We start from the raw sequence: 15,299 nt of genomic DNA on the forward strand, positions 1-15,299 counted from the left end.
CATTTTGAGCATCTTCAAAACATTTAGGTTCAATTTGTGAAACAAAAACAACATTACCAAAATATCTTCTCAATTATGCTATAGTCATCATCCTCTGAGATGGATCATCAATAATGTCTTCTTAGGCATGATTTCTATGGAATCTCCATTCTTTAGGTAAATCTTCATGTTGGGGCTCATTTACTTGTAATTCTTCCAAATTTGGCATTTCTTCATTGATTTGATCATTATTGGCGTTGTGGACATCTATTGTGGTATCTCCTTGAGTTTCTTCATCTTTGTCATTAATTTGTTCCATTTCTTGACTTGATATTATATTTTCTTTTCCAAACACCTGCTTATTATTATCATCACAAACATTTTTCCTTATAATAGAAGGGTTAGTCTCATCAAACAAAACATAAATAGTTTCCTCAATAACTAAAGTTCTTCTATTAAACACTCTATAGGCTTTACTCTTTGTTGAATACCCAAGAAAGATTCCTTCATCGGATTTAGGATCAAATTTCTTTAAGTTATCCTTCTTATTGTTTAAAATATAGCACTTACAACCAAATACTTTGAAATATGAGATATTTGGTTTTCTTCCTTTCCACAGCTCATAGAGGGTATTTTTCAAAATTGGTCTAATCAAAATTCTATTCAACACATAGTAAGATGTATTAATAGCTTCAGCCCAAAAGTACTTTGGCAAATTATTTTCATTCAACATAGTTCTAGTCATTTCTTGCAAAGTCCTATTTTTCCTTTCTACAACCCCATTTTGTTATGGTGTTCTAGGAGCTGAAAAATTATGGTTGATTCTATGTTTATCACAATATCTCTCAAATAAATGATTTTCAAATTCAGTTCCATGATCACTTCTTATAGATGTGATGGAAAAACCTTTTTCATTTTGAACAATTTTACTAAAAGAGGTGAATTTCTCAAAAGTCTCATCTTTGTGAGCAAGGAAGAATGTCCATGTATATCTTGAATAGTCATCAACAATAACTAAAGCATATGTCTTCCCACCAAGACTAGTAGGAGATACGGGTCCAAATAAATCAAGATGAAGCAATTCTAATGGTCTAGTGGTAGACACAATATTTTTAGATTTAAAAGATGCTCTAGTATGTTTTCCTAGTGCACATGCCCTATATTGAAATTCATTTTCATAATTAATCTTAGGAAGACCATTAACAAGTTCTTTCTTAGATAATTTTGAGAGTGTATGCATGCTTGCATGACCTAGTCTTCTATACCACAAATAACTAGAGTTATCAAAAGATACTAGACATGTACCATAATTAGTTTCAAAATTATTCATGTCAAGCAAGTAAACATTATTAGATCTATTGGCAATGAACAATGTATCATTATCTAAGTTATTGATTGTACAAAGAGAAGAAGTGAACTTTACCTCAAAACCTTTATCACAAAGTTGGCTTACACTTAGCAAGTTATATTTCAAACCTTCAACAAGCGACACATCTTCAATGCAAGGTTTGGTTCCAATTGTGCCATTTCCAATTATTTTTCCTTTTCCTTTATCTCCAAATTTTACATGTCCTCCATCTTCCATTGTAATTTTTGAAAAATTGTCCTTTTCACCGGTCATGTGCTTTGAACAACCACTATCTATATACCATTTTTCACTTTCCTTCATCCCTTTGAAACAAACCTGAAATTTAATCATTGAGCTTTAGGTACCCAAGCAACTTTGGGTCCTTCAGCGTTAGTGATCATAGGTAAGGTTCCCTTTGGTACCCATACCTTCTTTACCTTAAGAAGATCCTTCATAAGTGCACAAGAACTAATCATATGACCTCTTTTATTGTAATAATAACATGTGATATTGGGCAAAGAGGATGTAGATGCTTTAATGAAATAATTCTTGTATTTGCCATAGTTCATAAAACCATCAAAACTAATTCCATATTTTTCATTTGAAATTATTTGGTTTCCAAGAAGTACATCTAGAGTTTCTTTTCCTTTTGTAAATTTTGCCAAATCATTTGTCAAAGATTCTACTTTAGCTTCAAGAACTTTATTTTTCTCAATGAGCATTTCACAAGTTTCTTTTGAGATTTTCAACTCTAAATCTAGTTCTTTAAACAAAGCAATTTGTCCTTTGTAAAATTCATTTTCTTTATACACATTGGACATGGCAATATTTTGTGATCTCAATGATTCAATTTCTAAATTCATTTTAGTGCACTTTCTCTTGTAATTTCTATACTCATCATATACTTTAGCAAATGCAAGCTCAAGTTCTTCTACATTAGGAGATTCATAAGAGTTTACCTTATTGTCACTTTCTTCTTCCTTTTGTGAGCTCTCGAATTTCTCTTCAAATGCCATCATACAAAGGTGAGCAGTCTCCTTGTCACTTGATTCATTATTTGAAGATTCTTCACTATTGCTCTATACTACTTTCATAGCTTTCTTGCTCCTATCTTCTTTTCCTTTCTTCTTTTTGAGTAATGGACATTTGGGCTTGATATGTTCAGGTTTGTGACACTCATAACATACAATTTCTTCTTTTGAATCACTGAAATGTTTATCCTTGGGAGTATACTTTTTCAAGAATTTTTTGTATTTGCTTCCTCCCTTCTTGAAAGCTCTTTTGAATTTTCTTGCAAGCATAGCCATTTCATCATCATCATCACTTGAAGCACTTGAGTTGTCACTTGAGTCAACTTTGAATGCAACTCCTTTCTTCTTATCTTCATCCTTGTTTGACTTGAGAGTAATGCTTTTCTTCTTCTTTTGCTCATTTTCAACTTTATCTTTCTTATATACCATCTCATGTGCAATGAGAGATCCAATGAGTTCATCATAAGTGAATGTTTTAAAATCCTTGGTATCTTAGATAACTGTTGTCTTTGCTTCCCAAAATTTTGGAAGTGATCTAAGAATTTTCTTCACAAGTTCGGCTTCCTCAAATTTTTTACCAAGTGCTTTGAGAAGATTTACAAGTGATGCATACATTTTGCATAGTCATTTAGGTCTAATTTTATAACCCTTTTTATTTGATTATTAGTCATTTTTAGCTAATTTCATTAGTTAATTAGTTAGTTTTTCATAGTTGTCAATTTTGCATTAATTTGTAATTTTTACTTTGTTTTGTAGGAAAAATGATATTTTTGAAGGACTAAAGAGAATTTTGCCATTGAGGAGTGTCTTCTACAGCAAAAAGATGTCAAAAACAAGTTTTCAAGCTGAAATATGCATTGACCAAACTGTGCATAACTTGCCGCATAAGCTATGCAGATTTGCATAAGGAGAAAGATCATTGTTCCAGAACCAGCCGAAATGTGCATAAGGAGACTGCATAGCTTATGCACATTCTCGCCTCCCTTATGCACATTCACGAAATTGTGCATAACCTATGCACCAAGTCATGCAGCTTCGCATAAGTGACCCAGATCCAGCCGAAAACTGCATAGTTATGCAGTCCACTTATGCAGTCCCTTGAAGAGTTCATTAATGAGCTGGCAGGAGATTCCCTCAAATAATTCCTCCTAGAACATACTATTTTAGGGCTCCATGTCAGAAAAATGCTATATATAGTCTCATTTTCCCATTTTAGAAGGGAGACAAGGAGCAAAGAAGAAAAGGAGAGGGGCTGAGCAGAATTTGAAGAGCCATCTTCACCTTCCACACCATTTTCAACTAAGATTTGCAGATTTCTCTCTTTCTTTACACTTTTCTACATTTCTAGTGTTTAATCTCTTACTTCTTAGCTTAGATTAAAGCTTTATTTCCATTTAAACTCATCATATCTTGTAAGCATTATGGATAGTGAGTAGTTTACTTTTGATTCTGGAGTAAGGGTTGTAATATTTGAGATATTTTGTGGATTTTAATTGGGTAATCCATATTTTGTGGTCTTAATGAGTTTTATTCATTTCTTGTATACTTAATGACATGCTTAGTGTAGGATCCCATTGAGTAATGTTCTTAATCCATAGTTGAAGCACCGAAAGGAGAAGGCCTTGTGATAGATAATCAGGAAATTGGACTTAATTAACTTAGACCTAGAAATAGGCTAAGGATTAAGAGGATTCACAGATTAATTAAAGAACTTAATGGGTCTTAATTAACTCTAAGTCCACGAAAGTAGGATTAGTTTGATTAAGGCACTCTTTGTCTCACTCGAAAGGGAATTCAAAGGATTTAAGAATTAATCTCCTTAAAACTCATAAGTTTCATAAGATTGGACAACCAATTTTAAATCCCAAATTAGCTCGAATATGAAATCCCGAACTCCGGAATCACCTTTTTACCATTGTTAATTTCTAATCGAATTTAATCATTTGCCAATTTAAATATTGCCATATTTGAACTTGCTTATTTCAATTTGATGCAATTTTAGTTTAATTAATACATTGTTGAATAGAATATTAAATTTGCACATTTAGATTTCATACTCCATTACCCATTAATTCATTATTTTAATTTCATAAATACTTCAATTTAGTCAACTTTTATATCGAAAATTCAATCATTAACACAACTCCTCGTGGGATCGATATTTTTCTATACTACTTGTACGACCCGTGCACTTGCGGTTGGGACGCATCAAGTTTTTGGCGCCGTTGCCGGGGAGTTGTTTGTTTAAGATTGAATTCTTGATTATTTTAGTTGTTTATAGTTTTATTTTTGTTATCTTTTCATTTTGTGTTTGTTTGTTCTTTTTCAGGTACTTTTAATCTTTTATGAGAAGAGCTAGAAGCTCAAGTGACACATCCTTATTGTTCAATCCTGAAATAGAGAAATTTTGTAAGGCCAACAAGAAAGAAACCAGAAAAAGAAAAGAAGCATTGAGAGAAACCGAAATTGAAGCAAACATGGCTGATGAAAGAATTAGAATTGGTGTTGGTAATGCTGGAAATGGTCAAAACAATGAAAATGAAGCCCAAGGAGAAGAAATTGTTAATGCAAACGTGCCTAGGGGAAGTATGATGGATCATGCTTTTCCACGTTTTGATGATTTGAGAGAGAGCATAGCAAGACCAAGGATTGATGCAAATAGCTACAAGATGGATTTTGGAGTTCTTCAAATGATTCAAAATTCTCAATTCGGAGGACATCCTTCTGAAAATCCACACACACACCTGAAGAAGTTTGCTATGATCTGTGACATGCAAAAACAACCTGGAGTGTCTGATAATGCAGCAAGATTGAAGCTATTCCCGTTCTCTTTGAAAGATAGAGCATTGGATTGACTTGATTCTTTACCTCACAACTCCATTACAAATTGGGAGCAACTCACTGATGCATTTCTTGCACAATATTTTCCACCTGGAAAAACTCAAGAGCTGAGGAATCAAATGACAGCTTTCAGACCAAGAGAAGATGAAACTCTTTATGAGTCATGGATGAGATGGAAGGAATTAGAGAGATTATGCCCACATCATGTCATTCCAAAATGGATGATAAATCAGAATTTTTACACAAATGTCACTCCTGCAATTAGAGGGATTATTGATGCTCAAACAGGAGGAGAATTTATTATTAAGCATGAAGATGAAGCTTATGAGCTATTGGAGAAAATTGCAAAGAATACTCATCTTTGGAGTAGTCCAAGAGGACCAGCTCCAACTCAGAAAAGGCAAGCTGCTGGAATATATGATCTTGATCCATTCAACATGATTAATGCAAAGTTTGATGCACTTACAAATGTCCTTGCTAAGAAGATGGAAGATTTGAGTATGTTGGTTAGTTCATCATCATCAGCTGGAAGTTCACAACAAGTGGCTTATGCAGGAAACAACCGGTGTGGAGTAGATTATGGAGAACAAGCAGCATATGTTGGTAATTATGGAAACAAGCAAATGGGGAATCCTTATTCTCAAACTTACAATCCAAATTGGAGGAATCATCCCAACTTTTCATGGGGAAATCAGCAAAATCAAGTTCAAAATCAGAATTTTCAACCACAACAGCAACAAGGAGTTCCATATCAGCAAAATAGGCAACCACTGCCTAATTTTCAGTAGAAAAATATGAACCCTCCACCAAAACAGCAAGAACGAAATTCCACCACTGAAGCTTTATTGCAACAGATTCTTGCCAACCAAAACAAGCATGATGAGGAGATGAGAGAGGTGAAGGCAAGGCTGGAACAGATGCAAACACACAACAGAATGCTGGAAAATCAGATTGCACAACAAGCATCTTCCTCAAGTGCCAAATCTTTTGGAAAGCTTTCAAGTCAACCAGAAAATCCAAGAGAGCAGTGTCAAGCTATTACTTTAAGAAGTGGCAAAGTTATAAATGATGAGAAGAGTGAAAACAGTGAGAAGAGAGAAAATGAAAAAGGAACTGATGGGAGTGAAAAACAAGAGAGTGCAGAAAAATGTAAAGAGGAATTTGAAGAAAAAGAAGAGAAATATATACCTCCTGAACCCTACAAACCACAGCTTCCCTTTCCACAAAGATTCCACAAAGCCAAGCTTGATAGGCAATTTGGGAAGTTCTTAGAGGTTTTGAAGAAACTTTACATAAATGTGCCTTTTGTTGATGCTCTTTCACAAATGCCCTCTTATGCAAAATTCTTGAAAGAAATTCTCTCAAACAAAAGGAAACTTGAAGATGATGAAACTGTAGCTTTGACAGAAGAATGTAGTGCTATCCTTCAAAGGAAACTTCCTCCAAAGCTTAAGGATCTAGGGAGTTTTTCAATTCCATGCCACATTGGAGAGTCTTGTTCTACAAAAGCCTTATGTGATTTAGGGGCCAGTGTTAGCCTTATGCCCCTCTCTATTTATGAGAAGCTCAACATGGGAGATCTTAAGCCAACCCACATTTCTCTTCAGTTAGCTGACAGAACAATCAAGTATCCTGAAGGAATTTTGGAGAATGTGCCCCTGAAGGTTGGAAAGTTCTATATACCTGTTGACTTTGTCATCTTGGACATGGAGGAAGATTCTAATATTCCAATTATCTTGGGGAGACCCTTTCTAGCTACAGCAGGAGCATTGATTGATGTGAAAGGAGAAAAGCTGACTCTTAGGGTTGGTGAAGAGCAATTGGTTTTCAATATTAATAACAATATGAAAAAGCATCATTCTGAAGCTGATACTTGCTTAAGAGTTGATATCATTGATGAACTGGTTGAAGAACATTTCAGGAAGAAATATCCAGAAGATCCACTTGAAAATTGTTTGGTTCATGGAGGAGGCATAGATTATGACAACCCTCATGTAGCTGCATATGCTCAACACTTAGAGGGAAGTCCACCATTCATTTCTGCTCCAGTTTTTCAACTCACACAAAAGGAAAAAGCTGAATCTAAGCAATCATCATTCAAGGAAGAAGATGCACCTAAGGTAGAACTTAAGCAACTTCCTTCTCAGCTCAGGTATGAATTTCTTGGCACTAATAACACTTATCCAGTAATTGTAAATGCAAATTTGAGTACCTTAGAAGCTGATAAGTTATTAAGAGTGTTGAGAAAATTTAGGAAAGTTTTGGAATACACCATAGATGACATTAAGGGAATAAGCCCACACTTTTGTATGCATAGAATCAGTTTAGAAGAAAATTGTAAACCATCTATTGAACATCAGAGGAGGTTGAACCCAAATATGAAAGAAGTTGTTAAAAAGGAAATTTTGAAGTTGCTTGATGCAGGGATCATATATCCCATCTCAGACAGTACTTGGGTGAGCCCAGTACATGTTGTCCCAAAAAAGGGTGGAATGACAGTTGTCAAAAATGAAAATAATGAATTAATTCCCACCAGAAAAGTGACTAGTTGGCGAATGTGCATAGATTACAGAAAATTAAATGTTGCCACTAGAAAAGATCATTTTCCACTTCCCTTCATAGATCAGATGTTGGAAAGATTGGCTAGGCATTCTTATTTTTGCTATTTAGATGGATATTCAGGTTTTTTTCAAATCCCTATCCATCCAAATGATCAAGAGAAAACCACTTTTACTTGTCCATATGGAACCTTTGCTTATAGAAGGATGCCATTTGGATTGTGTAATGCACCAGCCACTTTTCAAAGGTGCATGATGGCAATCTTCTCAGATTTCATTGAAGACATAATGGAGGTTTTTATGGACGATTTTTCTGTTTATGGATCTTCATTTGATATATGCTTGGCTAACCTTTCTAAAATTTTGCAGCGATGTGCAGATACTGACCTTGTGTTAAACTAGGAAAAGTGTCATTTCATGGTTCAGGAAGGGATAGTGCTTGGACATTTGGTGTCTAATAGAGGAATAGAGGTTGATAAAGCCAAAGTCGAAGTGATAGAGAAGATGGCTCCTCCTACCAATGTCAAGGGAATTCGAAGTTTCCTCGGACACGCCGGGTTCTACAGACGCTTTATTAAGGATTTTTCTAAAATAGCTAAACCTTTGTCTAATTTGTTAAGTAATGACACACCATTTGTATTTGACCAAGAGTGTTTGGATGCCTTTTGCAGGTTGAAGCAAGCTCTTATCACTGCACCAATCATGCAACCACCTGATTGGAGCCTACCTTTTGAAATTATGTGTGATGCTAGCAACTATGCAATTGGGGCTGTTCTTGGTCAAAGAAAGGACAAAAAGGCTTATGCTATTTATTATGCTAGTAGAACACTGGATGAAGCTCAAACAAATTATGCAACAACCGAAAAGGAATTTTTGGCAATTGTCTTTGCATTGGAAAAGTTCAGACCTTACATTATTGACTCAAAGGTGGTTATATTTTCAGATCATGCAGCCATCAGGTATTTGCTCCGTAAAAAGGAGGCTAAACCTAGGCTCATTAGGTGGATTCTGATGCTACAAGAATTTGATTTGGAGATTAGATATAAGAAAGGAGCTGAAAATGTAATTGCTGATAATCTTAGTAGGTTGAAATTGGATGGTGAAGAATTGGATGAAATCCCTATTGATGAGTTTTTCTTGGATGAACAACTTTTCTCTCTTGTTGCTAAACTACCTTGGTATGCAGACTTTGTGAATTATCTATCTTGTGGAGTTTTACCTCTAGGTATGACATGGCAACAAAAGAAAAAGTTTTTGCATGAGGTGAAATTTTATAGGTGGGATGATCCTTTACTCTTTAGGAGATGTTGTGATGGTCTAATTAGAAGATGTATTCCTGAAGAGGAAGTACAGAGTATTTTGCATCATTGCCATGCTTCTGATTATGGAGGTCATTTTGGCATCTCTAAGACAGCTAGTAAAATTTTGCAAGCTGGTTTCTTTTGGCCAAATCTTTTTAAGGATGTGAGGAAATTTGTGTTGGATTGTGATAAATGTCAAAGGAGTGGAAATTTGTCAAAAAGAGATCAAATGCCCCTAAATAATATTCTTGAAGTGGAATTATTTGATGTCTGGGGAATAGATTTTATGGGGCCATTCCCTCCTTCATATGGTAATAGATACATCTTAGTTGGAGTTGACTATGTGTCAAAGTGGGTGGAAGCTATTGCAACTCCAACTAATGACGCTAGAGTGGTAGTGAAATTTTTGAAGAAATTTGTCTTGAGCAGATTTGGAGCTCCTAGGGCTACAATTAGTGATGGGGGTTCCCATTTTTGTAATAAGCAATTTGAGAGCTTAATGAGGAAGTATGGTGTAGTGCACAAGATAGCTACCCCATACCATCCTCAAACTTCAGGACAAGTTGAAATTTCTAACAGAGAGCTCAAGCATATTTTGGAGAAAACAGTGAACAATTCTCGGAAAGATTGGTCTATCAAACTAGATGATGCTTTATGGGCATATAGGACTGCCTACAAAACCCCTATAGGGACTACTCCCTTTAGGTTGGTGTATGGTAAGTCTTGTCATTTACCTGTGGAGCTAGAACATAGAGCATATTGGGCCATTCAAACCTTGAATTTTGATCTTAAGCAAGCTGGTGAGAAAAGGTTGTTACAACTTAATGAGCTTGAGGAATTAAGGATGGATGCTTATGAAAGTGCCCGTATTTACAAAGAAAGAACTAAAGTTTGGCATGATAAGCATCTGAGGAAAAAGGAATTCAAAGAAGGTGATTTAGTTTTGTTGTTCAACTCAAGATTGAAATTGTTCCCTGGAAAACTTAAGTCAAGGTGGACTGGTCCATATAGAGTTTCTAAGGTTTTCCCTTATGGAGCAATTGAAATTTGGAGTGAAAAATCTGGGAATTTTAAGGTCAATGGGCATAGATTGAAACATTACATAACTGGAGACCCAATACTAGGAGCAAGCTGTTACAAGCTCTCCAATCCCTCACCTCTTTTCAGTGAAATTCATGAAAAGTCCAGCTAAGGACTATAAAATAGCCCTCTTGGGAGGCATCCCAAGTCCTTTTATTTTGTTTTTGTTGATTTACTTTCATTTTCATTAATTTTGTTTTTATCTTGAATGTCCCCAAATTCAATTTTTGACATTGTTAAATTTTGTCTCTTGTAGATGTAATTCAATGAAGAAAGGCTGGTGAACTGTTGGGAAAGTAATTCTTAACTTGAAAAATTTTATCCTTCAAAAGAACTGATAAGTTTTTACTGCATAACCTGTGCAGGAGCTGTAATCTGGTTTATGCAGAGGAAATTTACATTCTGCAGCAAAAAGGGTGTCTACAGCAAAATGGCTCATGTTTTTTATGAGGTTGGATCTATTTAAATAGAGGAAGGTTGGTGAACTGCTGAAGCTGCTATCTGGTTCATGCAGAGCAAAAAAAGAAAAATGGAATCTGCAGCAAAAAAGGATGTCTGCAGCAAATGGCTTGTGTTTTGGTGAGGTTGGGTGTGTAACTTTTTAATACTTGTGCTTATAATGTTAATATGGTGGTAAGTAAGTCATTTTTGCAGTTTTGAGCTTCTTTGGGTTATAGGATACAAGGTAGAAATGCTGCATTTTCTTGGCAAATCTTGGAGAGTTCATTTCTCATTTGTGGTTAGATGCAACTTTATGCAGATTTTATGGATTTTATGTGCTAAATGTTGATTTGCAAAATTTGACTTAAAATGGCATAGTTCTCAAAGGTCTTTTATGTAGGATCAATGTCTACATGCTTGTGTGATGCCTTTTTGATACACTTTGTATATATTGATGTGTTTTTAGTGAAAATTTCTTGTGGTTTATGCTTCATGGAATTATATTTCTTCATTTTAGGGTATTTTTCACACTTGCAATCCATGTTCTATTGCATTCTTGATCTTGTTAAATTGTGCATAAGCAACTGCATAGCTTATGCAATCCTGCATAACCACAATTCTTGCCATTTTTCACCTTTATTGCAAGTGCATAAGGAGAGTGCATAGCTTATGCAACTCTGCATAACCTCATTTTGTCAAATTTCATATCTGTCAAAACTTGCATAAGGTGAGTGCATGACTTATGCACATTTGCATAACTTCAAATCCTTCATTTTCTCTCTCTGCCGAAGTTTGCATAAGGAGAGTGCATGACTTATGCACTTCTGCATAACCAAAAATCCAAAACTCCAATTCTGCCGAAGGGTGCATAAGCAGAGTGCATAACCTATGCACTTATGCATGACCAGAAACCCTGAAAAATCAATCTTGCCGAGGGGTGCTTAAGGAAGGTGCATAAGTTATGCACTTCCGCATAACCAAGAACTCCAAAAATACAATTCTGCCGAGAGGTGCATAAGCAGAGTGCATAACCTATGCACTTCTGCATGACCAGAAATCAGAAAATTCCAAAAGTTGCCGAGACCTGCATAAGCAATGTGCATAGCTTATGCACTTCTGCATAACCAAAAATTCTGAATTTCAAAACCCACCGAAGAGTGCATAAGCAGAGTGCATAGCTTATGCACATCTGCATGACCACCAACCAAAATTCCAAAAATTGCCGAACAGTGCATGAGCAGAGTGCATAACCTATGCACTTCTGCATGACCCAATTTTCTGAAACACCACTTCTGCCGAGAGATGCATAAGGGGAGTGCATAACTTATGCACTCCCGCATGACTTCGCTCCTCAACATTTCAAGGGTCACCGAAACATGCATAAGGACAGTGCATGACCTATGCACTTGTGCATAAGCCATTTCTCTGAAGTTTAAATCATTCTGAAACATGTACAAAAGAGTGCACAGGTTATGCATAAATCATTTTCCCCTTATGCAGTCTCTTACAAACCCGATTCAAATTCATTTTCGGCAAACAAAACTTCCCACCTCCACTTCCCGACTCTTCACCCCACGACCGCCCTTCAACCTCCATTCCTTCCGGCATTCTCGTCGTCTCTCTCCCATCCTCTCCACTAGCACTCTCATCACGAAAACCCTAAATCCCCCCCTACATTTTCATTTCCCCCTATCTCTTCTCCATCGGCAATGGATTCCCCTCCACATTCCCGCCCCGCTTCTCCTCTCGAAGTCTCTCCATTGTCATCGATACACCCCACTTCCAATCCTCCACCACAAACGACACCCCCACCACCTCCCCCAACCACATACAAACGCAAAATCCGGTCCAAATCCGTGCGACCCATGTCCTCTGCCCCTCCTCTGTCCAAACGCAAAGACCCACCCACCCCATTTTCGGAACCGCCACCCAAAAAGCCAAAAGCTCCAGCCTCTACACCCTCTTCCAGCAACAAGACAACTTCGGCATCCTCATTTGTATCAAAGCTACCCTGGCCTCTCCCTGATACAATTCAAAAAGCAGCTTTTAAGCGCCTTAAGGATAGGAAGGTACAACCCACTAGGTATATATCTGCTGATGCTTTACAATCTCTTGGCTTATTTGACAATGTAGTTACATTTCTTGATGGTATGGGTTGGACAGAATTTGTGCATAAGCAAGAGGTAGTTTATCCAATTCTAGTTTTGGAGTTTATTTCTTCATTCTCTGCTACCCTCAATTTGCATGAGGTAGACCATAAGCCAATTATGAAATTTAGATGCTTGGGGCAAAATAGAGAACTGTCATTAGACCAATTTCATAGCATTTTTGGTTTTGCAATTGATGGGTTATTTAGAGTACCACATACTGGAGTAGAGGTAGCTAATAAGGGCATTTGGAATCCTGCCCAATTTTGGAGAATCATAACAAACCAACCTCAAACTTTCTCTGCTGGAAGATCCAAAACATCCCAAATCCTTGACCCTGCACTTAGGTTTATTCATAGGCTGATGGCTAGCACCATACTGGGCAGAGGGACTAGTTCTGGTGCTATGGGCAAATCTGAACTATTTATGTTATGGTGTGCATTTCACAAAGTTAAGGTATCTCCTGGTTATTTCTTTTGTGAGCATGTGCTGCATATTGCCACCAAATCCATAGGTGACATTGTTTTGGGTGGGCTCATCACTGTCATAGCCAAGCATTTTGGTTTTAATCCTGCAGAGCACTCAATCCCAGCACTTGAGGACACTTTATATTTTGATACTGCACACTTAACCAAAACAGGGTTCCATTTATCATATTTTGATACTGCCCACCCCGCAGCAGAAACTGAGCCCCTTGCACAACCAGCAGCCCAACCTTTCCCATCAGTCCCACAGCACCCTACTACACCTACCCCACCCCTCACCGCACAGACATCCCAAAGCCTCTGCCATTCATTCTCCTAAATGAACCTTCCTCATCCACAGCACCTCCTGCATTCAACACTAAAGCCTTATTCACCTACCTTGACAGGCTTAGTGATGATATCTACTTTGTGGATAGGAAGCTTGACAGTGGTCTTGATACACTAAAGGATCGTCATGATCAGCTATTTGACCTTGTCATGGAAACCAGGGACAAGCAGAAAGAACTGAAGGAGATGGTGAAGCAACTCATGATCTTTCTGGGCATGCCACCCCCACCTCCATCACCTCCTCCAAAGACCATCATTTCGACAAATTAGCAGCGTACCAAATTTATAGCAACATCCTTGGACAAAGGAAACACAATAGACATAGATTAGTGTTTATTTTACTTTTGTTCAATCTTGTAGGACCTTTTCTTTGTAAATATGTTCAAACATTTATAGTTTGTTTTGGATTATGTTTGTTTGTTCTGAATTAGTTTCTTTTAAATTCTGTTTCTTTTGAAGTTTTATTGGATAGCTATTACATTAGTCTTCTTTGATTTTTATTGCACTTATTGCCTTTTTGTACATATTTGCCCATACTCTGTCCATATTTCAATACTTCTACTGCTGGTTGTACATTTCCCCTTGCCAATTCCCATGCAGCAGCTCTTGTATACACTGCACAGGCTATGAATTTCCTCATGCAACTGTTTTGCATAGCCTGTGCAACCCATTCTGCTACTTATGCAGCACTACACAGGTTGTATTTCCCTTATGCAACTGTCCTGCATAGCCTATGCAACATATATTGCCTCTTATGCAGCACCGCATGGCTTATGCACCTTACCTATGCACATGCTCGATAAAGACTTAACTCTGCATAACCTGTGCAGCTTCTTATGCATCCCTTTATCTTGAATTCTCATACCAGGTAACTCTTTCTTTTTGCTCTTAATTTTTACAATTCCTGGTCAATATTATTTGCTTTGAGTTTTGGTTATCTACTGTTTGAGACATTGAGGACAATGTCTAATTTTGAGTTTGGGGGTGCACATTTTGATTTTTAGCTTTATTTTTCACATTTTGAGTATAAGAGCATCTCATCCCATTTCATTTACATATATTGTAAATATTTTACATATACATCCATACATACATATTCATTACACATTTACACACACATTATACATCACTTAGAAATTGTACAAATTGCATACAAATAGACTTCCTCCATTTAGTTCATGCATTACTCATTTTAGGAATCATGCACCATGCATTAAAATCTTTTGCCAAATCCCTTGAGTATTGAAAATGTGCCTATGAGAGTGATTTGACTCACCTTTTAGTTGGGTTTGTGGATTGAAAGTTCCTAAAAGGTGCAAGGTTTTGAAGTGTCTATCCCTTGCCTATATCTTCTTAGCCAAAAAGCCACCCAACTAGTCATTTAGAGATTGGAGTGTTTAGAGGGAGTTATTGGATATAAGGTAGTCAAATGATGTCTCACCAATCCTAAAACAAATTTTCCAAACCTTTCAAGGCGAAATACCAGCTTGTACTTGAAAAGAGAGATGATTAGGCATTCTTTGATTTAAACTTCCTCATTTTAAACCTTTGGCCCTTTTCCTAATTAAAATTGACCCTTGCAAACCCCTTTGAGCCTTTTTGTCCCTAATTTTTCTTGAAACCCTTATTACTACCTAGCCAATGAACCAAACACTCCAACCCTTTTCATGAGAATAATTATTCATAATATTAGGTACATAAAAAATAAAAAAAAAAAAGAAAAGAAAAAAAAATACAATAAAAGGGAGAAGAAATGCTTGT

The 15,299-nt window shown here is 36.5% G+C and overlaps 1 non-coding gene across 1 annotated transcript; it reads right to left on the bottom strand.

The window, feature by feature from the left end:
- Positions 1 to 5,303: 5,303 nt before the first annotated feature.
- On the bottom strand, positions 5,304 to 5,410 carry LOC131181789 (small nucleolar RNA R71). Its single transcript, XR_009150266.1, has one exon. It is a non-coding gene; the product is annotated as a small nucleolar RNA R71 (small nucleolar RNA).
- Positions 5,411 to 15,299: the final 9,889 nt, after the last annotated feature.

This window comes from Hevea brasiliensis, chromosome 7 (genome assembly GCF_030052815.1).
Source record: "Hevea brasiliensis isolate MT/VB/25A 57/8 chromosome 7, ASM3005281v1, whole genome shotgun sequence".
Taxonomy (NCBI): domain Eukaryota; kingdom Viridiplantae; phylum Streptophyta; class Magnoliopsida; order Malpighiales; family Euphorbiaceae; genus Hevea; species Hevea brasiliensis.